At 39.9% G+C, this 26954-nt stretch overlaps 1 pseudogene; it reads right to left on the bottom strand.

Moving 5' to 3' along the window:
* Positions 1–2827: 2827 nt before the first annotated feature.
* Positions 2828–26954, bottom strand: LOC103973013 (uncharacterized; annotated as a pseudogene).

The raw sequence follows: 26954 nt of genomic DNA, 5'->3' as shown, positions 1-26954 counted from the left end.
AAAAACTTGTAACTTTTATGGTAAACAACTTAGAAAATGTTTTTAAAGCATAATGCAAAAACAAGATAAAAATTCACATTTGAAATGAGGAAGCCAAATTAAATACAATCAGATTTAGCACATTGACCTATACAATTCAAAACTAGTTTGTTAGAAATCAAGACGAACAGCTTTACCTATACTGATACCTAAGCACGAGACAATCAGGAATTTAGAAGTAATTTTCCTTGGCAATCATTCCACCATAGCATCCCCTGGTGCAGAAGTCGATAGTTTGGAAGATTTACTTTTGCTTTTAAAACCAAACCTACACAACAGACACCACAAATTTTAATTTTTTGTTTTCAAAGAACACTTTGTAAATTTGTGAGCAGTTATTTTTTCACAAATATTTTCATTGAAAACTTGGAACTTTTATGGTAAAAAACTTGGAAAATGTTTTTAAAGCATAATGCAAAAACAAGATAAAAATTCACACTAGAAAAGAGGAAGCCAACTAAAATGTAGTAAGATTTAGCACATTGACCTATACACTACAATACTAGTTTGTTAGAAATCAAGACAAACAGTTTTACTTGTACTGATACCTAAGCACGAGACAATCAGGGATTTAGAAGCAATTTTTCTTGGCAATCATTCCACCTTAGCATCAACCGGTGCAGAAGTCGATAGTTCGGATGATTTTCTTTTGCTTTTAAAACCAAACCTACACACCACAAATTTTAATTTTTTGTTTTCAAAGAACACTTTGTAAATTGGTGAGCAGTTATTTTTTCACAAATTTTTTTATTAAAAACTTGGAACTTTTTTGGTAAACAACTTGGAAAATATTTTTAAAACATAATGTAAAAACAAGATAAAAAATCACACTTGAAAAGAGGAAGCCAAATAAAATGCAGTCAGATTTAGCACAATGACCTATACACTACAATACTAGTTTGTTAGAAATCAAGACGAACAGCTTTACCTGTACTGATACCTAACACGAGACAATCAAGGATTTAGAAGCAATTTTCCTTGGCAATCATTCCACCATAGCATCCACCAGTGCCCAAATCGATAGTTTGGAAGATTTTCTTTTGCTTTTAAAACCAAACCTACACAACAGACACCACAAATTTTAATTTTTTGTTTTCAAAGAACACATTGTAAATTTGTGAGCAGTTATTTTTTTCTCAAATATTTTCATTAAAAACTGGGAACTTTTATGGTAAACAACTTGGAAAATGTTTTTAAAGCATAATGCAAAAACAAGATAAAAATTCACACTTGAAAAGAGGAAGCCAAATAAAATGCAGAAAGATTTAGCACATTGACCTATACACCACAATACTAGTTTGTTAGAAATCATGACGAACAGCTTTACCTGTACTAATACCTAAGCACGAGACAATCAGGGATTTAGAAGCAATTTTCCTTGGCAATCATTCCACCATAGCATCCACCGGTGCAGAAGTAGATAGTTTGGAAGATTTTCTTTTGCTTTTAAAACCAAACCTACACAATAGACACCACAAATTTTAATTTTTTGTTTTCAAAGAATACTTTGTAAATTTGTGAGCAGTTATTTTTTCACAAATATTTTCATTAAAAACTTGGAACTTTTATGGTAAACAACTTGGAAAATGTTTTTAAAGCATAATGCAAAAACAAGATAAAAATTCAAACTTGAAAAGAGGAAGCTAAATAAAATGCAGTCAGATTTAGCACATTGACCTATGCACTACAATACTAGTTTATTAGAAATCAAGACGAACATCTTTACCTATACTGATACCTAAGCACGGGACAATCGAGGATTTAGAAGTAATTTTCCTTGGCAATCATTCCACCATAGCATCCACCGTTGCAGAAGTCGATAGTTTGGAAGATTTTCTTTTGCTTTTAAAACCAAACCTACACAACACACGCCACAAATTTTAATTTTTTGTTTTCAAAGACCACTTTGTAAATTTGTGAGCAGTTATTTTTTCACAAATATTTTCATTAAAAACTTGGAACTTTTATGGTAAACAACTTGAAAAATGTTTTTAAAGCATAATGCAAAAACAAAATAAAAATTCACACTTGAAAAGAGGAAGCCAAATAAAATGCTGTCAGATTTAGCACATTGACCTATACACTACAATACTAGTTTGTTAGAAATCAAGGCGAACAGCTTTACCTGTACTGATACCTAAGCACGAGACAATCAGGGATTTAGAAGTAATTTTTCTTGGCAATCATTCCACCATAGCATCCACCGGTGCAGAAGTCGATAGTTTGGAAGATTTTCTTTTGCTTTTAAAACCAAACCTACACAACAGACACCACAAATTTTAATTTTTTATTTTCAAAGAACACTTTGTAAATTTGTGAGCAGTATTTTTTCACAAATATTTTCATTGAAAACTTGAAACTTTTATGGTAAACAACTTGGAAAATGGTTTTAAAGCATAATGCAAAAACAAGATAAAAATTCACACTTGGAAAGAGGAAGCCAAATAAAATACAGTCAGATTTAGCACATTGACCTATGCACTACAATACTAGTTTGAGAAAAAAAATCATCCTCCACCCTCGTGTAGAATCATTACTTCATTAAAACCTTAAACCCACTTTGATTAATATTCTTGTTATTTTAACTGCTACAGGCACATGCATTGGCAAGTAATAGGCCAACTAGAGAAAGGAATCAGAAAAAGTCAATATAAGTAATGTTAAAACCTATATAACCAGGCATTATTCAGCCATCCAAGTCTTTCTTTGTCTAGATCTAGAAAAAAAGTCAATATAAGGACTGACATCAATTAACTGGTTGCACTGTTAGGTTCGGTTAAAAAACTTGCCTTTGTCTCTTAGTCGTTTGAGTTTTAACTTCGAACGATTCTTCAAATGTAATTACACCTGAGGCTTCTTGCTGGTTCCTTGAGATCCTAAGAAAAATTACAAGCAGAGGCAGAGTTTCACAAATAAATAGGTATAAATGGCATAGCAGCATAAACTTTCAATTAACTCTAACCAACTCTGATTATTTATGCAAGGTAAGATGTCAACAAACTGAATTTTACACATATTATGCAGCTCCTCATTGCAAGCCAAATTGGTTGATTTTACTCTTGCACAAAGTAGCTTCATGTTTGTTATAGATGCATGAGATGTACATCCCTAAGAACTCCAAAAAGGGCCTTTTATTTTCCTTCGGTTGTTCTTGTCCTGAATAGGCAGGAAACAAACCCAAGATGAAAATGCACCATAAAATGGACAAACCAAGTCAGATTTGCACATGAAATATACTCATTGCCAGTAATCAAGATAAACTTTGTTGGTTGATTGGGAAGCAAGAGATTCAAATGGCACAACAAATATCTCAAAGAAAATGCCAAAATAGGCTTGCAAAGAAACAAAATATAACAAAAAGGGGGAACAGAGCACAAAACACACAATATTTTCTTGACAATCATGCACACCTGCTTACATAGTGTAAGGATAGATGACCTCATAGGAAAAAACCAGATCTGGATGTGATGAAGAATGGAATTATGCAATCTCAAATATTGTCAAGTTACACACATAATGTTCAAAGAATTTACTGTTGAATCTCGGATTTTGATGAGGCAATCAATTGGTGAATTAAAGATCTAATCCATGTGTTGAGATAAGTGATACAGGACTAACTACGATCGGGAGAAAAGAAAAACGATTAAAGAAGAATCGAAGTTGGGCCAAAGTCAATGATCGGGCATCGGGCCGGATGAATCGAAGGATACATCGAAGGATCAGACGATGCAGTGAAAGCTCGTCGGAAGTTTGCCTGGAGTTCGCCAAAAGTTCACCAAGAATTCGATTGAACAATTGACGTGTCAAACGACTTAGATTACTTGTATCGTAATTGTTTTAGCCTTAACTATCGTAGTTAGGACTTTAATTTGAGTTAGTTATGTGAGAAATTCTACTAACTCAACTAGGGGCCAACTAGGCCCTTAATAGGGCTGAATTGGGCTGGTTGGATGACCCATTCAGCCACTTGGAGCCACGTCAGGCGGTGGCATAGCCTAGACTGGGCGATGGTACCACCTAAGGCTCGACCTCCCAAGTGGTCTGGGCGATGGTACCGTTTAAGGCTCGGCCTCCCAAGTAGTCTGGAAGATGGTACAGCTCACAGACTGGGCGTTGGTACCACCGATAGTTAATGCTGTCAAGCGATGGTACCGCTGTTAGGATCGAGAGCACTAAGAGGGGGGGGGGGTGAATTAGTGCAGCGGATATTTTTCAGCGATTAAAAAGCGAAGGCTGCGTTCGTTCGACAAAGACTATTTTGATGCAAAAACCGATTCTAAGATTACTTATGATTAAGTGCAGTTTACGTTTAAGCGCAGTTAGCGTCTAAACGCAGTTAGCGTCTAAATGCAAATTGCGTCTAAACTCAGATTGCGTCTAAGCGCAGTTTGCGTCTTAGCGCAGATTGCGTCTAAGCGCAGATTGCGTCTAAACGCAGATTGCGTCTAAGCACAGATTGAGCAGAAGTATAAAGACAATGTGCTGTTGTTGTACAGCTCAAAAGGTAATCTGCAAAAAACAGATTTACGTCTAAACGCAGATTTGCGTCTAAACGCAGATTTACGTCTAAACGCAGATTTACGTCTTACACGCAGATTTACGTCTTAGATGCAAATTTACGTCTGAACTTTGAAACTCGTTTGTATATTCGCAGAGGGCAGTATGCAGTTGAAATCAAGACGTAAACGTAAACTGAAATCTGACGATTGTGCGAGGAAAGCCGATTTACGTCTAAATGTAGTTTTACGTCTAAATGTTGAAACTCGTTCGTAAAATTGCAGAAGACAGTTTGCAGTTATAAATAGAATCAAACTGTAAGTGTAAACTGCAAAGAAACTCGTTTGCAAAAGCACAGAGGACAGTTCTGCAGAATCAAAACGTAAACGTAAACTGTAATGTACTAAAACACGACTTTACGTCTGAATGCAGATTCGGAAGAACAGCACTTAGAACTTGTTCGTGAAAGCGCAGAGAGCAGTAGTAGTGGAGGAGGTTTGCAGTAAAGATAAAGTGCTCAAAGATAAACGCAAACCAGAGATTTAGAGTGGTTCGGTCAGTCCTGACCTACTCCACTTTTGGCTTCCTCCACCGACGAGGTTGCCGACGTCAACTAGGGGCCTTCCTTCAATGGGTGAAGGCCAAACTGCCCTTTTACAGTTTCTCTCCTTTTGACAGGCTCAGGAGACAACCTTTACAGACCTTTCTCTCCTCACTTTACAACTGAAAACTTGAAGAACAGAATGAGGAGACTTAAAGGCTTTACAATCACTTTTGAGCTCTTAGAATCACAGAAAAGATCAAGATTTCGGTGTAGGTCTGTATCTTTTCAGTGTTGAATGGGTGGGGAATTTATAGGCCCCAACCCAATTCAAATTTGGAGCTCAAAACGATCAAATCCCGGAATTCCGGGATCAGGCGGTCGCACCTCTTGACTGGAGAGGTTGTACCGCCTGGCAGAGCTCGAAGACCGAGCTCAGGCGGTGCTACCTCTCTGCCAGGGAGGTTGCACCGCCCAGTCTTGCTCGAAGACTAAGCTCAGGCGGTGCCACCTCTCTGCCAGGGAGGTTGCACCGCCCAGTCTAGCTCGAAGACTGAGCTCAGGCGGTGCCACCTCTCTGCCAGGGAGGTTGCACCGCCCAGTCTAGCTCGAAGACTGAGCTCAGGCGGTGCCACCTCTCTGCCAGGGAGGTTGCACCGCCCAGTCTAGCTCGAAGACTGAGCTCAGGCGGTGCCACCTCTCTGCCAGGGAGGTTGCACCGCCCAGTCTAGCTCGAAGACTGAGCTCAGGCGGTGCCACCTCCCGGCTGGGGAGGTTGCACCGCCCAGTCTCGCTGGGAGGCTTAGCCCAGGCGGTGCCACCTCCTGGCCTGGGCGGTTGCACCTCCTGGTGCAATCAGGGTCCGAATGGTTCATTCCATTCGACCCAATTTCAATCTTTCAGGGGCCCAATTGCCCCAAGATTAAGCCAATGGGATCACCTCCCATTTTCCAACTTAATCATCGTGCTAACTACGATTAAATCTAAGACAACTTCTGCAGCTTTGCTTCGGTGCGTCAATCGCTCCTTCCGGCGAGTTTCCGGCGAACTTCCGTCGATCATCCGATGAACCCTCGGTGATGCTCCTGCGGACTTCCGGCAAACTCCTGGACTTTGCGACGATCCACTTGGCAAGTTCCGACGAGCTTCGCTTGGCAAGCTTCTGGACTTCTCGGATCTGTTCTCGCAGAACCTCCGACGACCGTCCGAACTTCCGTCGAACTCTCGAACTCCCAACGTGATCATGAACTTGACTCCGGCGCAACTCCTGCTGCTTGTCTAACTTTCATCGTAGTTAATCCTGCACACTTATCTCAACACATAGATTAGACAACAAATGACAATTGACTTCATCATCAAAATCCGAGATTCAACAATCTCCCCCTTTTTTATGATGACAATCAATTGATAATGGAGTTATCCTTAACTCCCCCTGTCTATATGCCATAGTTGAGATAAGTCAACCTTGAATTCAAGACCTAAGAATTCAAGTGACGTATTGATAAGTTAGATCAGTTAAACTTATCAATACTCCCATCATGATACTCATCATGATGTATCTCTTCAAAGATGATGTCAGGGCTTGACATACATCATCAGATTTGTATGATTGTGTTTGTAACCATTCATCATGTAGTATGAACATTATCATATAAAGCTGTGAAGCACTATTACATGATGCATACATTTGAAATATACTAGTAAGTTTTTGCATTTTCTTCACATGATAACATATCAACTCAGGGCATAATGCAAACTTTAGCACATGTTTTTGTATCTCTTGGTGATGCAAGGATGGCATAATCATAGCAGTGTTTATAGCATCACTATAGTATGGCAGTGTTTATCAATTCATATATATATCTCCCCCTTTGTCATCAACAAAAAGCATAATAATCATGATACCAGGAAATTAATCAAAGCAAGCTTATAGAGGAATTTCACATAGATTGCTCTAAATACTTCTTCCCCTTTGTGTTATAATCCATTGTCCATGTAAAGATTTTGCAGGGTGGAATACATACACATGAATCACTTCATCAAATCTATTTCAGACACTTATTTTTCATGAAAGTGTATCTGATGCATTCGAAAAATCTGGTTCATAGCATTCGAAAAATAAGATGCATTCGGAGAAGATTTTGTTGCATATAATCATAGAGACATGGCAATCAAGTGATTTGATCATACAATATAGTCCGAAAAATAATTTTAACAAATTTAAGTATTCGGACATATCAACATTCCTCGAATCAAAGCACAAGGTTTTCAAAACTTTTCGTTTCAAAGCACAACATTCTTAATTTGGACATATCACATGCCAAAACAGTAATGATACCATAAAAATCTGAGATAACTTTTACCATAATAGATGTTTATATTCAGTACATCAGAAGTGAGAAGTTTACAACAACAACAGGTGTTCAATGAGTTCATTGATGCGGTGGAAAATTAAAGTGCCTAAACAAGGAGTTAAATTGACTATGAATCTGCTGCAGCTCAGATAGGATTTGATCTTGTCTTTGTTCAATCCGTTCTTGTCTCTGTTCAAATCGATCCATACGAATCCCAATTTCTTCAATGGATGTATGAGTTGGCTCAACTGGATGTGTTTCCTCAAAGGGAAGGGTCGGAGGAGATTGGGTACCCCTAAATACTGGTGTTTCCGGTTCTGGTTCAGGTTGAGGATGATCAGTCCTTCTAGGGAGTCTAACCCAGTTACCGTTTCTATAGTAACATCTTAGTCGGTGAAGTAGATTTTTGTTTATTATGCTGTATCGATCTACTTTCATTACTTCTTCCTCTGGTGATATTAGAATGTCGTAAGCTTTTATTATTCTAGTGATTATACCACCATATGGGAGCATCATATCCTTTTTTGATAATTCTAACATATTTTGTTGAATAAGATAGCCAAGACAGATGTCATGTCCCTTCATGATTGAGTACATAGTTCCTAATTCTAGTTGACTAATTTCATCATGATGGTATTGTTTAGGGAGAATTATACTAGTCATGATATAATGAAGTATCTTAGTGTTCAAAGGCAATAGATGTTCACAACTTTTAGGAACTAATGCTATGTTAGGATTGGCAAAGATTGTTCCTAAGGCTTCAACATAGGATGTTCCAATACTTTCATCATCCCATGATCCTCTAAAGTAGAGTCCTATGCTTTTTATGGGAATGCCTATCATATCACAAATGAATTTATCAGTGATTGAGATGTGTTGTCCCAAAAGATAGGTGGACATCCTTCCTTCATCATCTATTTGTATGTTATTGTAAAATAATCTAACAAGCCTAGGATAGATGGATTCGTTAATCTGCAAGATTGGAAGTAGACCTAGGTTTGCAAACCATTGGATGGTCTCTAAGTCTCTTAGTTCATTTAGATCTACGTATTTTCCTTTAGTGATACATCTAAGTTCGAAAGAGGGAAATCTTTCAGCATGGTATTTTGAATCGAAAAGAGTGAAATCAAATTCTTCTACTAATCTCCTCTTTCCCTTGTCCCTTGAGGATCTTCTAGATCCCATAATTACTGCTGTTTAGTGGGATGATGATGAGCTAGAGTAAATGAAGAACAAAACAGAATTTAAAAGCTTCTTAAAGAGTACCTTTGTGAAATCTTCAAGAGAGGGAAGGATTCTTGATGTTTTGCTCCAAAATGGAAGGTATTTGGACGGCTTAGAGGAGTGAAATGAGAGTGGAGGAGACTTGGAAGAGTAGAGGAGGAAATGGGAGTGAGTTGGGGTCGGTTTCACCGCCGGCCCTAGTGTGGGTTTAAAAAGGCAGAGTTGCGGGCGGTTGCACCTCTGGCTGGAGCGGTGCAACCTCTGGCAACCCGTGATAGCTGGAGGTGCAACCGCCAGCTGGAGAGGTGCCACCGCCTGCAGCCAGTGAGCACCTAATATGATTTGATCAGAGAGCCTTTGCCTTGAGGAGAGTTTCAGAGCAATTAGCGTTTGTTACATGACTTCGTATGAGTTTTTATTTACGGAAGAAGCTCTTGCATGATCAAAATAGATCTTTTAACGTGCATACGTATGTTGATAGTTTGTTTGGTATCCCTTTTAAGATCATGACATATTTAGTTTCATGATACAAGAATCAATTCGTAGATGATAGTGTTAACGGGTTTTGAAGATCAAGGAGGTATGTGAATTTGGATATCATATGTTTCTAATAAGGTTGTATCCAATTCGTATTTGTGATTTCATAACTTTCACTTGTTACTTAAGCGTTGCGAGTTCCTTTTTGATTCTTGATTTCTGACCATCGAGAGTCAAGGAGCAGAATATTATTTCTTGCTCCGGCCTAAAATTTTAATGTTTTTATAGGAAGGGATGATCTTTAGGAACCCATTTGCTTTTGGGTGCCTCATAAATAGATCTACATTTTCTATCATGTTGCATCGAGTTTATCATGGTTCCTTTAGGAACCCAAATCAGTTTGTTTGGACTTATTTTCTTGAATGGACAACAATGTGTCCTATGTCCAGATTTGCAACAAAAGTTGCACTTGGTTTGGTGTTGAACATGTAAGATGGAGCTTTTTATGAAGGTCGTTGGATTTTGGTGAGGACTTCTCACAAATCCAATTCCGCTCCTTTTTGGAACGTGACCCTTGTTTGCAAGGATCATGTTCAACGACTTGCTACCAACCTCGAATCTCTTCAAGGTATCCTTGAGTAGCAGGTTTTCTTTTTGTAAAGTTTCTAAATCATGACATTTGATACATGAATTTAAACTATCATGATGTTCGACTTTTAACTTATCAAACTCACAAGTAAGACTATCATGCACCTTTTTCAGCAATTTATATTTTCTACTTATACTCTTGCATTCGTCAAATAAGTCATTGAAAGCATTTAATAATTCATCGAAAGATAAATCAGCATTTAATGAATCCGTTACCTCCTCTCCGATAGCCATTAAGGCGTAATGAGCAACTTGCTCGGTGTTGGACTCCTCTTCCTCAGATGCGCTTGAATCATCCCATGTTGCTTGGAGCGCCTTCTTCTTTGTTGTTCTTTTCTTGACTTGGGGACAGTCACTCTTGTAGTGTCCCGGCTTTTTGCATTCATAGCAGATTACTTGGTCCTTTTTGGGTTCAAGTTTATTTTTTGCATCATTCTTAAACTTGTTTATTTTAAAGAACTTTTTAAACTTTCTTGTTAGAAGTGCCAAGTCATCATCACAGTCCTCATCACTTGAGTTTTCTCTCAAGTGGCATTCTGAAGTTTTGAGTGCCATATCCTTCCTGTTCTTTGGAAGGATGTCTTCTTGCTCTTCATGAGCTTTACAAGTCATTTCGTAGGTCATTAATGACCCGATTAGTTCTTCAAGAGGGAAATTTCGCAGATCTTTTGCCTCTTGAATAGCGGTGACTTTAGGATCCCAACTCTTAGGAAGGGATCTTAGTATCTTATTAACAAGCTCAAAATCCGAAAAGCTCTTTCCGAGTCCTTTTAGACCGTTGACGACATCCGTGAAACGGGTAAACATGTCGCCAATGGTTTCACTCGGTTTCATCCGAAAAAGTTCGAAGGAGTGTAACAGCAAATTGATTTTTGACTCTTTTACTCTACTTGTGCCCTCATGGGTCACTTCGAGTGTGTGCCAAATATCGAATCCAGTTTCACAAGTTGAAACACGGTTAAACTCGTTTTTATCAAGTGCACAAAATAAGGCATTCATAGCCTTTGCATTTAGAGCGAAAGCCTTCTTCTCCAAATCATTCCAATCGATCATTGGAAGAGAAGACTTTGAAAAACCATTTTCGACAAGATTCCACAGTTCAAAATCCATAGAAATAAGAAAGATCCTCATTCGGGTCTTCCAGTAGGTGTAGTCCGTCCCATTAAACATGGGTGGACGTGTAATAGAATGGCCCTCTTGGTTTCCGGCGTAAGCCATCTCTCTTGGGTTTTAATCCTTTTGAGAGTTAACCGGGCTCTGATACCAATTGTTAGGATCGAGAGCACTAAGAGGGGGGGGGGGTGAATTAGTGCAGCGGATATTTTTCAGCGATTAAAAAGCGAAGGCTACGTTCGTTCGACAAAGACTATTTTGATGCAAAAACCGATTCTAAGATTACTTATGATTAAGTGCAATTTACGTTTAAGCGCAGTTAGCGTCTAAACACAGTTAGCGTCTAAATGCAGATTGCGTCTAAACTCAGATTGCGTCTAAGCGCAGTTTGCGTCTTAGCGCAGATTGCGTCTAAGCGCAGATTGCGTCTAAACGCAGATTACGTCTAAGCACAGATTGAGCAGAAGTATAAAGACAATGTGCTGTTGTTGTACAGCTCAAAAGGTAATCTGCAAAAAACAGATTTACGTCTAAACGCAGATTTGCGTCTAAACGCAGATTTACGTCTAAACGCAGATTTACGTCTTACACGCAGATTTACGTCTTAGACGCAGATTTACGTCTGAACTTTGAAACTCGTTTGTATATTCGCAGAGGGCAGTATGCAGTTGAAATCAAGACGTAAACGTAAACTGAAATCTGACGATTGTGCGAGGAAAGCCGATTTACGTCTAAATGCAGTTTTACGTCTAAATGTTGAAACTCGTTCGTAAAATTGCAGAAGACAGTTTGCAGTTATAAATAGAATCAAACTGTAAGTGTAAACTGCAAAGAAACTCGTTTGCAAAAGCACAGAGGACAGTTCTGCAGAATCAAAACGTAAACGTAAACTGTAATGTACTAAAACACGACTTTACGTCTGAATGCAGATTCGGAAGAACAGCACTTAGAACTTGTTCGTGAAAGCGCAGAGAGCAGTAGTAGTGGAGGAGGTTTGCAGTAAAGATAAAGTGCTCAAAGATAAACGCAAACCAGAGATTTAGAGTGGTTCGGTCAATCCTGACCTACTCCACTTTTGGCTTCCTCCACCGACGAGGTTGCCGACGTCAACTAGGGGCCTTCCTTCAATGGGTGAAGGCCAAACTGCCCTTTTACAGTTTCTCTCCTTTTGACAGGCTCAGGAGACAACCTTTACAGACCTTTCTCTCCTCACTTTACAACTGAAAACTTGAAGAACAGAAGGAGGAGACTTAAAGGCTTTACAATCACTTTTGAGCTCTTAGAATCACAGAAAAGATCAAGATTTCGGTGTAGGTCTGTATCTTTTCAGTGTTGAATGGGTGGGGAATTTATAGGCCCCAACCCAATTCAAATTTGGAGCTCAAAACGATCAAATCCCGGAATTCCGGGATCAGGCGGTCGCACCTCTTGACTGGAGAGGTTGTACCGCCTGGCAGAGCTCGAAGACTGAGCTCAGGCGGTGCCACCTCTCTGCCAGGGAGGTTGCACCGCCCAGTCTAGCTCGAAGACTGAGCTCAGGCGGTGCCACCTCTCTGCCAGGGAGGTTGCACCGCCCAGTCTAGCTCGAAGACTGAGCTCAGGCGGTGCCACCTCCCGGCTGGGGAGGTTGCACCGCCCAGTCTCGCTGGGAGGCTTAGCCCAGGCGGTGCCACCTCCTGGCCTGGACGGTTGCACCTCCTGGTGCAATCAGGGTCCGAATGGTTCATTCCATTCGACCCAATTTCAATCTTTCAGGGGCCCAATTGCCCCAAGATTAAGCCAATGGGATCACCTCCCATTTTCCAACTTAATCATCGTGCTAACTACGATTAAATCTAAGACAACTTCTGCAGCTTTGCTTCGGTGCGTCAATCGCTCCTTCCGGCGAGTTTCCGGCGAACTTCCGTCGATCATCCGATGAACCCTCGGTGATGCTCCTACGGACTTCCGGCAAACTCCTGGACTTTGCGACGATCCACTTGGCAAGTTTCGACGAGCTTCGCTTGGCAAGCTTCTGGACTTCTCGTATCTGTTCTCGCAGAACCTCCGACGACCGTCCGAACTTCCGTCGAACTCTCGAACTCCCAACGTGATCATGAACTTGACTCCGGCGCAACTCCTGCTGCTTGTCTAACTTTCATCGTAGTTAATCCTGCACACTTATCTCAACACATAGATTAGACAACAAATGACAATTGACTTCATCATCAAAATCCGAGATTCAACAACCGCCCCTGTCAAGCGATGGTATCGTCAGAGCCCGATCTCCGAGGCTCTGTCAAGAGGTCGTACCGCCCAGACTGGGCGGTGGTACTGTCACGACCCGGGTCTGATGAGCTAACTGGCCAATAACTCTATTTTGGTCCTCAACGGCGGACAAAAATGCTTAAGCGGGAGGTAACGTAGTACACTCATCAGGCCCTTATAAGCTAATCATACACATTCCCCACTTCCGATGTGGGACTAATGGGATATTACATTATCCCCAACCCAATTAGCTTGACATCCTCGTCAAGGCCCGACATATCCCAGATCGAACCCTAGCATAGTGCATGTGAGGTTTAACTCAATGGTGGCTCCACGCCGTGATGAGTTCTCGACTCCATCCACGGGTAGCCCTTTCCTACTCGAGCCCTCTCACCCTGCCCAAATGCTAGGTCGGCTCTGATACCAAATGTCACGACCCGGGTCTGATGAGCTAACTGGCCAATAACTCTATTTTGGTCCTCAACGGCGGACAAAAATGCTTAAGCGGGAGGTAACGTAGTACACTCATCAGGCCCTTATAAGCTAATCATACACATTCCCCACTTCCGATGTGGGACTAATGGGATATTACAGTGGTACCGCCCAGGACAGTGTCAGCCAAACTGGCATTGGGCGGTGGTACCGCCCTTGCCCGAGGAACCCGGGATGAGATGTTTTTAGGCTCCAAGTTTGAATCAACTTGAAGCCTATAAATACCCCTCTCATCCCTGGTTAAAGAACACAAGCACAGAGAGTTTGAAAGTAGAAAAATGCTGTTGTAATCTCTTGTAAGAATCCTCCTCTTTGAGTCTAAGTGTTAGATTAGTTTGAGAGGAGTGAGTGCTTGTAAGGGTTGTCTCCTAAACCCGGTAAAAGAAGAAGAGGGGTGTAAGAAGGAGGTTGATCTTCGCCTAGTAAAGGAAGATCGTTAGTGGATGCCGGTGGTGTTAAGATCGGAGCGGCACTAAGAGGGGAGGGTGAATTAGTGCAACGGATTAAAACGTCAGTTTTGACAAATCTTTCGTACGATAAAAATCGAACTCGGAAGTGTTTAACTTGAAGGTGTATTCGCAAAGTTGTGCATCAAAGGTAATGAGGAAATAAAGCAAGTAGGAAGGTTTGCAGTAATGTAAATAGCAGTAATGAAATGCAAAACAGAGATTACGCCGATTTTAAAGTGGTTCGGTCAAATGACCTACATCCACTTGCGAGGCCCCTCTTCGATGAGGCTCCCACCTTCCACTAGCAAATCTCTTAAAAGGGGAAGGGTAAATACCCCTCTTACAACTTTTTACAAGCAGTTCACTCTCTTACAGATTTTCAGCAAGAAAGAAGGAGGTGAACACTAGCAAATTGAAAACAAGACTAGCTAAGACTTTTCTAAGACCTTTCTCTCAATCAATTACTTCTTAAAAAGTTGTTATCTCAGCTAAGATTTGAGGGTTATTTATAGGCCTCAAGAGGATTCAAATTTAGGCTCCAAAATTTGAATTCTCTTTGGTTCCCGATGCAGGAGGAGCCACCGCCTGCTAGTGTCTGACACTGACAGTGGACTGGCGGTGCCACCGCCCAGCCAAGCGGTGCCACCACCCAGCTCTCGGGTGCTGGGCGGTGCAACCGCCCAGTCTGGCGGTGCCACCGCTAGACTCTCCGGTTCACTGGTTGGGCTTTAAATTTAGCCCAAACCAAGTCTAATTTTGGGCCCAGTTGGCCCCTAACCAGGATATAGGATTATCTCTTAATCCTAATCCTAATTACATGTGAACTACATAACAAAAAACATCCTAAGCAAGTTTTCAACTGCGAACGTCGAGTCTTGTTCCGGCGAGCTTTCCGACGAACTTCTTCCGACGGACTCCCAGCAAGCTCCCGATCTTGTGATGACTTTAATGAGTAGCCGAGCCTTCTCGGTGATATCTGTGAACCTCCGATGATCTCTTCGGTGAACTTCCAAAAATTCCGACAGGTTCCCGATTTCTTCTCAGTTGGTTCCGGCAACATCTCCGACGATTCTTCGGTCTCTTAAACGTCCATCGAACTTGACTCCGATATTCTTGCTTTGTGTTTTCTGGTTATCGTAGTTAATCCTACACACTTAACTCAATAATATGGATTAGATCAATTAACCCATCATTTGATTTTATCATCAAAATCCGAGATTCAACAATCTCCCCCATTTTGATGATGACAATCAATTGATGACGGAGTTAAACATAACTCCCCCTATCTATATGCCATATTATGATAAGATGAAAACACTTGAATTCCATCCATTGAATTCAAGCATAAACCGATAAGTTCTAACCGTAGAACTTATCGTTATTCTCATTAAGCAATAGTAAATACGAAACTTCGATGAAAATCATTTTCAAGTCAAATAATAAGAGACAATTTTTACTACGATAGGAGATAAAGATTTTCAACATGAATTTCATGATATAAATGTAAGGCATGCTTTCAATATGATCAATCAGTCTTGCGATATTCTCAAAGATTTTGCAAGGCATATAAGACATTCATATCACACAAGCTTTTGTAATTCATATTAGTCATGTTATCGATGCGCATAAGACACTTTCATTAAGTCATGCTATCGAAATGGTATAAGTCATCACTTCTCCCCCTTTGTCATCAACAAAAAGGGAATGAGACTTGAAGCACATAATTTGTGATTATAACATCAGGAATTCATCATTGATCATACAAAAATTCATCAATCAAAATTAAGTGTGCTAAAATATCTACGCAGAGTTCATCTTAAAGGAAAATTCAGCATTCATCCATTTTATTAAATCTCTTCTTTCTATAAATAACAAAAATTATAGGTATACAAAGAAGAGATTGTAATTAAAAAATTTCAAGTAGTAACTCCAATAAGTCAAGATCATAAGTCGAATACAGACTCATTCAAATTCAAATCGTCAACTTGAAACTCATAATCAAGCCATCAAAATCAATTTCGAGATTCACAAAATGTCATAAAATCATTCTTGATCAGATGGGAGCGGTGTTTGACTCAAGATAGGATAAGGTAATTTAACGTTTCATTTAGAATCGAAAGAGAATCATCAAATTCACCGAGGAACGGAGAGAGGATGAAAAACTTTACGGAAAATCCATTCAAACAAGTTTATTCTTAGGGACAATTTAACATACCTAATTCTCTTCTAATGAATTCAAATTGGTCTTCATTCAAAGCTTTTGTAAATATATCTGCTAATTGATGCTTTGTGTCAATGAATTCTAGAACAACATTATTGTTAAGGACATGATCACGTATGAAATGATGCCTAACGTCGATGTGCTTAGTTCTAAAGTGCTGAATTGGATTTTTGGTGAGGCATATGGCACTAGTATTATCACATTTTATGGGAACATTTTTGAAGTGAATTCCATAGTCTTCTAATGTATTTTTCATCCAAACAACTTGTGCACAGCATGCACTTGCAGCAATGTATTCGGCTTCCGTCGTAGATAATGCAACTGAATTTTGTTTCTTGGAAGTCCAAGAAACAAGTGCATGTCCTAAAAATTGGCATGTTCCGGATGTACTTTTTCTATCTATCCTGCATCCACCAAAATCGGCATCTGCATAAGCTATTAAATCGAATTTTTCATATTTTGGATACCACAATCCTAAATTTGGAGTTCCTTTAAGATACCTAAATATCTTTTAACACTCTTAAGATGAGATAATTTAGGATTAGATTGAAACCTAGCGCAAAGTCCTACACTAAACAAAATATCCGATCTAGTCGCGGTGAGGTAGAGTAGACTACCTATCATTCCCCTATGTGTTTTTTGTGTTGAATCTCGTATTTTGATGATGAAACCATTTGATATGTGTTTATGATTTAAACTGTTAGGATCGAGAGCACTAAGAGGGGGGGGGGGGTGAATTAGTGCAGCGGAAATCTTTCAGCGATTAAAAACGAAAGCTGCGTTCGTTCGATAAAAACTATTTTGATGCATTTATAAGTTTTATGTCCATATTTGCAACAAAAGTTGCAATTGCTTTGGTGTCGAACATGTAAGATGAGCCTTTAACGAAGGTGGTTGGATTTTGGTGAGGACTTCTCACAAATCCGATTCCACTTCTTTTAGGAACGTGATGTTAGGATCGGAGCGGCACTAAGAGGGGGGGGGGTGAATTAGTGCAGCGGTGAAGTGCGATAAACTTTTCACGATTTAAACACTTTTCGGAAACTTCGTACGATAAAAGCAACATTCTCGTTTAAAACCGTTTCGATTGCGTTTTAACTTGAAGAGATAAGTAAGACGGAGACAAAGCAGTATAGCATTAAAGTGCAAATGGTTTGCAGTAATATAAATGACAATAATTAAATGCAAACCAGAGATTACGCCGATTTTACAGTGGTTCGGTCAAATGACCTACATCCACTTGCGAGGCCCCTCTTCAATGAGGCTCCCACCTTCCACTAGCAAATCTCTTGAAAGGGAAGGGTAAATACCCCTCTTACAACTTTTACAAGCGGTTCACTCTCTTACAGATTTTCAGCAAGAAAGAAGGAGGCGAACACTAGCAAATTGAAAACAAGAAAGGCAAAGACTCTTCTAAGACTTTTCTCTCAATCACTTGCTGCTCAAAAAGTTATCTTCTCAACTGAGACTTGAGGGGTATTTATAGGCCTCAAGAGGATTCAAATTTGGGCTCCAAAAATTTGAATTCTCTTATGTTCCCGATGCTGGCGGTGCCACCGCCCAGCCCAGGAGGTGTCACCGCCCAACTCTCGGGTGCTGGGCGGTGCCACCGCCTAGGCCAAATCAGCTCACTGGTTGGGCTCCAAACTTGGCCCAAACCAGTCCGAACTCGGGCCCAATTGGCCCCTACTTGGGTTATAGGATTAACACCTAATTCTAACCCTAATTAACGTGCTAACTATGAATTTAAAGACATTTTCTAAGCTATTACAAAGTTCGTAAGTCAAGACTTCTTCCAGCGAGCTTCCGGCGAACTTCCGGCGGTTTTTCGATAAACTCTCGGAAACCATTCTGTGGACTCCCGGCAAGCTCCTAGACTTCACGATTTGATCTTGGCGAGTTCCAATGAGCTTCTTCGGCAAGCTCCGATCTTTCTCGGCGAGCTCCGCGAACTTCCAACGAACCTTCCGGTGAGCTTCTGAAAAACCCTTCGGCAAGCTCCCTACTCATTCTTGGCTAGTTCCGGCAGCATTCTCGATAAACCTTCGGACTTCCGTCGAACTCTCGAACTCGCAATGAACCCTTCGTGCTTGACTCCGACACTTTGTTTTGCTTTATGTCTTCGTCGTTATCGTAGTTAATCCTGCACACACAAGCAAAAACTCTACTCCGATCTAGATAATTATTATAAAGCGAATTGACATTCTATTGCCCGGCACGTCATTGGTTGGCGCTTCGTCCGATTCTTCGGCGCATCGTCCTCTCTTGCGGCTTGTTGCCCAATCAGCGGTTGACCTCCGCAATGCCGATATCCTTGGCGCAATTCCGCTCTTGGCCCGATGCCCGACGTCCGAAGCCTTCTGCCATCCAATATCCTAACGTGATCTCCTCCGGCGCAACGTCAATTCCTCCTGCCTTAATTGTCTAATCCTGATCGAGTAGACCTGCATCACTCAAAATACAGTTAAACATAAACATAATTATCAATTGGTTTCATCATCAAAATACGAGATTCAACACGTGACCCTTATTTGTAAGGATCATGTTCAAAGATTTGCTACCAACCTCGAATTTCTTCAATGTGTCCTTAAGTAGCAAGTTCTCCTTTTGGAGAGATTCTAGATCATGGCATTTTATACATGGAGCTAAACTATCATGATATTCAGCATTTAATTTATCGATATCACAAGTGAGACTATCATGCTCCTTTTTTAGCAATTTGTATTTTCTACTAATTGTCTTACATTCATCAAATAACTCATGGAAAGTATTTAATAATTCATGATAAGGTAAATCAGCATCAATTAAATATGTTACCTCTTCTCCGATGGCCATTAGGGCGTAATGAGCAACTTGCTCGGTGTTGGACTCCTCTTCTTCGGACGCGCTTGAATCATCCCACGTTGCCTTGAGCGCCTTCTTCTTTGATGTTCTCTTTTTGGCTTGAGGACAATCGTTCTTGTAGTGTCCCAGTTTTTTTCACTCATAGCAAATTACTTGGTCCTTCTTGTGTTCGAATTTATTTTTTGTATTATTTTTAAATTTATTCTTTCTTAAATATTTTTTAAATTTTTGAGTCAAAAGTGCAATGTCATTGTCACTGTCCTCATCACTTGATGTTCCTTTCAAGTGGTCTTCTTATGATGTGAGTGCCATATCCTTCCTATTCTTTGGAAGGGGGTTCTCGAGCTCGTCATGAGCTTGACATGTCATTTCGTAGGTCATTAGAGACCCAATGAGTTCTTCAAGAGGGAATGTTTTAAGTTCTTTGGCCTCTTGAATGGCCGTAACTTTTGGATCCCAACTTTTAGGGAGGGATCTTAAGATTTTAGTTACTAGTTCAAAGTTAGTAAAATCTTTACCAAGAGCTTTGAGTCCATTGATGACATCCGTGAACCGGGTGTACATGTCTCCGATGGACTCACTTGGTTTCATTCGGAAAAGTTCGTAAGAGTGCACAAGGATGTTGATTTTGGACTCTTTCACTCGGCTAGTGCCTTCATGAGTGACTTCAAGAGTTCTCCAAATATCAAAAGCTGAATCACAAATTGAAACACGATTAAATTCATTTTTGTCTAGTGCACAAAACAAGGCATTCATAGCCTTTGCGTTTAAAGCAAAAACTTGCTTCTCCGATTCATTCCATTCGCTCATCGGAAGAGAAGATTTTTGAAATTCGTTTTCAACAATAGTCCAAAGCTCGAAATCCATGGAAATGAGGAAGATCCTCATACGAGTCTTCCAATAAGTATAAACCGACCCATTAAACAAGGGTGGACGTGTGATAGAATGACCCTCATGTATGCCGGAGTAAGCCATCTCTCTTGGGTATCAAACCAAATATGAGAGTGAGCCTAGCTCTGATACCAATTGTTAGGATCGGAGCGGCACTAAGAGGGGGGGTGAATTAGTGCAGCGGATTAAAACGTCAGTTTTGACAAATCTTTCGTACGATAAAAATCGAACTCGGAAGTGTTTAATTTGAAGGCGTATTCGCAAAGTTGTGCAACAAAGGTAATGAGGAAATAAAGCAAGTAGGAAGGTTTGCAGTAATGTAAATAGCAGTAATGAAATGCAAACCAGAGATTACGTCGATTTTAAAGTGGTTTGGTCAAATGACCTACATCCACTTGCGATGCCCCTCTTCGATGAGGCTCCCACCTTCCACTAGCAAATCTCTTAAAAGGGGAAGGGTAAATACCCCTCTTACAACTTTTTACAAGCGGTTCACTCTCTTTCAGATTTTCAGCAAGAAAGAAGGAGGTGAACACTAGCAAATTGAAAACAAGACTAGCTAAGACTTTTCTAAGACCTTTCTCTCAATCAATTGCTTCTCAAAAAGTTGTTATCTCAGTTGAGATTTGAGGGGTATTTATAGGCCTCAAGAGGATTCAAATTTGGGCTCCAAAATTTGAATTCTCTTTGGTTCCCGATGTTGGCGGTGCCACCGCCTATCAGTGTAGGTGCCACCGCCTGTCAGTGTCTGACACTGACAGTGGACTGGCGGTGCCACCGCCCAGCCAAGCGGTGCCACCGCCCAGCTCTCGGGTGCTGGGCGGTGCAACCACCCAGTCCAGCGATGCCACCGCCAGACTCTCCGGTTCACTGGTTGGGCTTTAAATTTAGCCCAAACCAAGTCTAATTTTGGGCCCAGTTGGCCCCTAACCAGGATATAGGATTATCTCTTAATCCTAATCCTAATTACACATGAACTACATAACAAAAAACATCCTAAGCAAGTTTTCAACCACGAACGTCGAGTTTTGTTCCGGTGAGCTTTCCGACGAACTTCTTCCGACGGACTCCCAACAAGCTCCCGATCTTGTGATGACTTTAACGAGTAGCCGAGCCTTCTCGGTGATCTCCGTGAACCTCCGACGATCTCTTCGGCGAACTTCCGAAAATTCCGACAGGTTCCCGATTTCTTCTCGGTTGGTTCCGGCAGCATCTCCGACGATTCTTCGGTCTCTTAAACGTCCATCGAACTTGACTCCGATATTCTTGCTTTGTGTTTTCTGGTTATCGTAGTTAATCCTGCACACTTAACTCAATAATATGGATTAGATCAATTAACCCATCAATTGATTTTATCATCAAAATCCGAGATTCAACAGGTGGCCTCGACGGAAGAGAAATCGGAGGAGTGGATGTAGGTCACGATTGACCAACCACTATAAACTATCGTCTTCTCTGGTTTGCATTTTATTCTTGCCATTTATATACTGCAAACTACTTAGATAGTCACTACGCTTCCTTACGCTTCCATGTTATTAACTTTCCGAAATCGGTTTTCAACGTAAACGACTTTTATCGTACGAAGGTTTTTTGAACCGGCGTAGGTTTTACCACTACACTAATTCACCCCCCCCCCCACCCCCCCCCCCCCCCCCCCCTCTTAGTGCCGACCCTGATCCTAACACTTGCATGTGACTGAAGACGATAGGGTGTCCACTTATCTCTTAGGGTATCATATACCCATTACGGATAACGTAATTTGCAACCTTATAGGAATTCTTGAGAAAAGAAGAGGTTGTTATTTTAGAAGATAATGGGACAGAATCGATTGAGATTACATATTCTGAGGCTTTAGGTACTATCTTTAGAAACCCAAATTTGTCTATCGTTCCAAAAAATTGTAAACATTTGCTACCTTTCAACACAAAGTTGCTTCATCACATCATAATAAGTATTCTACTCCCAAAACAATACCATTATGATGAAGTTAGTTAAATGGAATTAGGAACAATATATTGGATTATGGTAGAACATGATAACTGTTTTGGATATCTGATACGGCAAAACATGATTGAACTATCAACAAAAGATGTAATCCTTCCATATGGTGGCTTGATTACTAGACTAATACATGCACATGACATAGTTATTCCACCAGATGAAGAAACTATAAAACTAGATAGATTTAATGTCATCAATAGAAACATATTAAGAAGATTAAGATATATAATAAGAAATGGTATTTGGACTAGATTACCTAGGAGAACTGATCCTCCCCCACCTAAACCAGAACCAGAAACACCTATATATAGGGGAAGTCAATCTCTTCCTACTAGTCCCTTCGAAGCAACACCTCTAACGGAGTCAGCACCCTCCTCATCTGTCGATTCCATAGTGACTCGACTGGATCGAATTGAACTACGTCAAGATCAAATCTTAATTGAGATACAACAAATTCATCGATAACTTGACACTTTTAATACGCAGTTTAATACTATATTTAGGCATTTTGGTTTACCACCACCTGAATAGCTTGTATATTTATCCCTTCTTTTTGTTGATGAAGGAGAAAACTCAAAAGTACCCTGATGTGTTGTACTCCTTGATATGCTATACTTCTTATCCTTACACTCTACGATGTACTTTTTGACGTTATGTGCTTTTTAATATTATGATATACGTCGTGATAATATTATGATGCATGCAACACTCTAAGAATTAGGCATCATTTTATATAAGAGATTATGTTAATAACCATGATATATATTTAGAATTTATTGATACAAAACATCAATTAGCTGATATTTTCACAAAACCTTTAAACGAGGAACAATTTGATTTTATTAGAAGAGAATTAGGCATGTTAAATCTTCTAAATGCATGAATTCCTTTATATATTTTTCGAATTTCTCGATTTTTCGTAACTTGAGTTTTCTTTTTAAATCGAGATCGTTTCCTTCATTCCTTCTTCTTGCAATTCACTAAAGAAGAGTTTTTACTGGTAGACTTTTGGTATACTTGATCTTTTATGCGATAATCAATTCCTATGAATCCTTCTTCCTTATATTTACAAGAATAGGGATTTGATTCATAAATTTCTAGTATGCACATTTTGATCTTTTATGATGAATCATTTCTCTTTGCGAAAGTAGAAGCTTGATTAAATGAAACTTATTTTTTCATGGATTTGATTTGATTCAAATCTTTTCATCTTATAACTTGATTTTTCTTGTGATGAATGAATTCCTCCCTTCTTCTTCTTCTTCTTCTTTTTATTTTTATGACAAAAGAAAGAAAGAAACTTGCACATCTCAAGAAGAACCAAAAAGTGCTTGTATATCTAAAGCAAAATGCTAGCTTGCCCATTTCAAGAAACAATAGTAGTTATCATACAAAGTTGCATAAATTGGTGTAAAACTTACTTGAATTGTTTAAAATACTTGCATAAATGGTTCTCCTTTTTATTGAATGATTCTCCTTTTTGTTGATGACAAAGGGGGAGAAATTATGAATGTTTGGAATCATGCCAAAATGATATTAAATGTGATATTATGCCAAAATGATGAATGGTTGAATGTGGTATCATGCATGAAGTGATAAATGGTTAATGTTTGGAATCATACCACAATGATGTTGAATGTGATATCATACACGAAATGATAAATAGTCAAAAAATGCTTTAGTATCATGTATGTTAAATTTGGTATCATGCATAAAGTGATGAATGCATTAGTATCATGTAGGTTATGCCCAAAGTAATTTATTATCATTTATGACATGATGAAATTGTACATGCTATATTTTGATGACTTGAAACTATGATAATGCACATGTATCAAATTTTGATTTATTGCACTATGATCGAAATTGTTTCACTTGAATTCAAGGGTTTTGATTCCTTTTGAATTCAAGTTTGTTATATCTCAATATGGCATATAGATAAAGAGAGTTAAGGTCAACTCCATCATCAATTGGTTATCATCATCAAAAAGAGAGAGATTGTTAAATCTCGGATTTTGATGATGAAATCTATTGGTGAATTAAAGATCTAATCCATGTGTTGAGATAAGCGATACTGGACTAACTACGATCATGAGAAAGGCAAAACAATTAAAGAAGAATCAAAGTTGAGCTAGAGTCAATGATCGGGCCGGATGAATCGAGGGATACACCGAAGGATCGAACGATGCAGTGAAAGCTCATCGAGAGTTCGTCGAAAGCTCGCGCGGAAGTTCACCAGAAGTTCGCCGAGAGTTCGTCGAAAGCTCGTCGGAAGATCGCCAGGAGTTTGCCGGAAGTTCAACGAGAGTTCGGTTGAACAATTGACATGTCGAACAACTTAGATTACTTGTATCATAATTGTTTTAGCCTTAACTATCATAGTTAGGACTTTAATTTGGGTTAGTTATCAGAGAAATCCTACTAACTCAATTAGGGGCCAACTGGGCCCTTTAACAGGGTTGAATTGGGCCGGTTGGATGGCCCATTCAGCCACTTGGAGCCACTTCAGGCGGTGATACCGCCTATATTGGGCGATGGTACCGTCGGCAGTTAATGCTGTCAAGCGGTGGTACCGCTAGAGCCCGATCTCTGAGGCTCTATCAAGCGATCATACCGCCCAGTGTCAGTCTGCAGGAGATGGTACCGCCCAGTATTGGCGGTGGTACCGCTAGTACCCCGGAAACCCGGGATGTGATACTTTTTTGCTCCAATTTTCTAAACCATTAGGGCCTATAAATACCTTACTCTTTCCTGCATGAAAGAGCACGAAAGTGTGAACAAAAGTCTTGAGATTTTAGAGTGTGTTAGTGTTGAAAAAGTGCTAATATCCTCCTCCTCCTTTAGCTTTGTGATCAATCTAAGAGATGTGTGAGGCTTGTAAAAGGCTGTCTCTTAAACCTGTAAAAAAAAGAAAGTGTTGTAAGAGGGTGATTGGTCTTCGCCCATTGAAGGAAGATCATTAGTGAACGCTGGTGGCCTCAATGGAAGAGGAATCGGGAGTGGATGTAAGTCACGATGACCGAACCACTATAAATTTGGTGTGCACTCTCCTTTTGCTCTTCATTACTGTTGTTCTCTGTTTTAATTACTTATTACATTTGCTTCAAGTGAAACACACTTTCGATATCATTTCCGATACAGGTTTCATCGAATCAAGCTTTACAAAATCATTGAAGTTTTCTGAATCGACGAAATTTTTATCGTAAGCACTAACTCAACCCCCCCTTTCATCGAATCAAGCTTTTCAAAATCATTGAAGTTTTCTGAATCGACGAAATTTTTATCGTAAGCACTAACTCAACCCCCCCCCCCCCTCCCCCTCTTAGTGCCGACTTGATCCTAACATTTACATTGCAATAGACCAACATCACGTAAAATAAAGTGTTCAAGAAAATCATCCACAAGAAAGAGATGCAAGAAAAGATAAGCAAATTCAAGGGCATGTGTGGTAACAAAAAGAAAAAAAATAAACATATCAAGAGAAAAGATATGCCCAACCCAATAAAACAATGCAAGGTACTAGTCTGAAATAGCATCGCATGCACAAAGTAGGTGGTGGCCCTTTCTAGAAGGCTGTAAACAGTAATCAGCCACTTAACTGTCATGCGAAATTAAATATTTGAAGCTTATCTAATATGTTATTAGATTTTAGAAAAAAAAAAATCATGTAATTCATATTATGCATCTCGTTATTGCCCTTCTTTTTCTTTAGGTGATGCTAGCCCAAGAAGTACAAAGAAAGTGTAAAAAGGGAAGAAAAGAAAGAGGCACCCAATATAAACTATTGAGTACTTCCAATCATAAGATTACCATAATCCTTAAAAAGATAAACATATACATGCAAGCAATCATGATGGCATTGATCTGCACAATCATCACTTGTTCGTGATTGGGGAAGGCAAAAAACGAATAGTGTCATAAAACAGATAGATCATCATCTTATGGTTCCGCAGAAGCATAATACATTGCTCACTTGCAAGATTCAAGTTCAGCTCTCTCCAATTAATAGATACAGTAAGAAACTTAACTCCTTTAAATGCAGTTGATCCTATGACTAAAAATATCATGAGACCATCATACCCTCTATCCAGTTTGTGATACATCGGAAACGTGTGTGTGCTGATGGTGCTATCAAATAAAAAAATCCAATACTTCTCCAAGAAACTCAAGTTTCTATCACAAGATCAACATAACAACAGAAAGTAGCACATGTGCATATCCAAAGGTTTTCCACCAGAAATCTAATTGCTGACAGAGTAAGATAGTTTAAAACAACGCAAGTTTGGAGTCACGTTAGTAATTGGTTCCTTTCGTTTCACGACAAAAAATAAACAAACCAAACCGTAGATGCAAAAGTACGTGCGACAAGCGAATTGCTCACCCTCAGCCACCGCCATCTCGACGTCCTCCATCGTGACCAACCCCTTCTCCAGTGCTTCTTTTTGCTCCTAGGCGTTCACAACATCAAACCTTTGACGACTAGTTGCGCTGTAAACCAAGACAAAAACCGAAAATTTTGATGAAAATAGATGGTTTAAGTAGGCGAAACCATTACCCTCCGCCATTTCTTGAAGAGCTTCCGCTTGCGCTTGCCAGAGATGGAGACAGGTGGAGTTTGCACCCTCAGCTTGCCGGTGGTGTTCGGCTCCCCGTGCACCGCCCGCTTCCGTTCCTGGACCTTTCGCTCTCCGCTGCTTCTGGATCACATTAAACTTTGCCATCCCGTTCTCCCCGCCGTCTTCTACGTATTAATTACCACACTTGACCGTCCATGTGGGTCCTCATCCATTTGTCTGTGAGAGACTTGCCTACACAAGAAAAGCTGGTGGGACAAGGCGTGATTGGTGCGTGGGGACGGGTGTAGTAACCCTAAATCAAATTTGAGTCTAATATTAAAATAAATACATATTATTTAC

This window comes from Musa acuminata, chromosome BXJ2-4, assembly GCF_036884655.1.
Source record: "Musa acuminata AAA Group cultivar baxijiao chromosome BXJ2-4, Cavendish_Baxijiao_AAA, whole genome shotgun sequence".
In the NCBI taxonomy this organism is placed as follows: Eukaryota; Viridiplantae; Streptophyta; class Magnoliopsida; order Zingiberales; family Musaceae; genus Musa; species Musa acuminata.
Note: the sequence above shows the minus strand (reverse complement) of the source record. Positions and strands in the feature narration are given on the sequence as shown.